The sequence below is a fragment of the Bison bison genome, unplaced genomic scaffold, assembly GCF_000754665.1.
Source record: "Bison bison bison isolate TAMUID 2011002044 unplaced genomic scaffold, Bison_UMD1.0 scf7180017864238, whole genome shotgun sequence".
Lineage (NCBI taxonomy): Eukaryota > Metazoa > Chordata > Mammalia > Artiodactyla > Bovidae > Bison > Bison bison.
In genome coordinates this window covers 1,209,701-1,210,578 of record NW_011494810.1, presented here as the reverse complement: position 1 = coordinate 1,210,578, position 878 = coordinate 1,209,701, and positions in this window count along the sequence as shown.

Sequence of the window (878 nt, the reverse complement as noted above, 5' to 3'; positions counted from 1 at the left end):
GGACAACCTACTGAAAGGGAAGAATATCTGAAAATCGCGTACTGGATAAGGGATTAATATCCAAATTATATAAAGAATTCACACAACTCAATAGTAATAACACCCAAATAGACCAATTAAAATATAGGCGAAAAGATATGAAGAGATATTATTCCAAAGAAGATACAGAGATGGCAACCAGCACATGAAAAGATTCTTAATATCCCTAATCATCAAGGAACTGCAAGTCAAAATCAACTCACACCTGTCGATATGGCTGTTAAAACAGAAAAAATAAGTGTTGGCAAGGATGTAGAGAAAAGGAAACACTTGTGCACTGTTAGTGGAAATGTAAATTGATGTAGCCACTATGAAAAACAGTATGGAGATTCCTCAAAAAATTTAAAGTAGAGCTACTTTATGATCCAGCAATTCTACGTTTAGGTATTTATCCAAAGAAACTGAAAACACTAACGCAAAAAGATATCTAAACCCCCTGCTCATTGCAACATTACTTGTAACAGCCAAGATGTGAAAACAACCTAATAGCTCATTATTGGATAAATGGATAAAGAAAATGTGAAATGTGTACACACACATACACACACACACAATTGAATATTATTCTGCTATAAAAAAAGAGAAAATCTTGTCATGTATGAGAACATGGATGGACCTTGAGGACATTATGATAAATGAAATGACAGAGAGTGAATGACAAATACTTTATGATTTCATTTATATGTGGAATCTAAAAAAGAGCAAAATCAAATTCATAGATACAGTGTATAGATTGGTGGTTGCCAGAAGTGAAAGTTGAAGGGCTGGAAAAATGGATGAAGAGGGTCAAAACATACAGTCTTTCAACTATAAAATAAATCTGTCTTGGGATGTAAGGT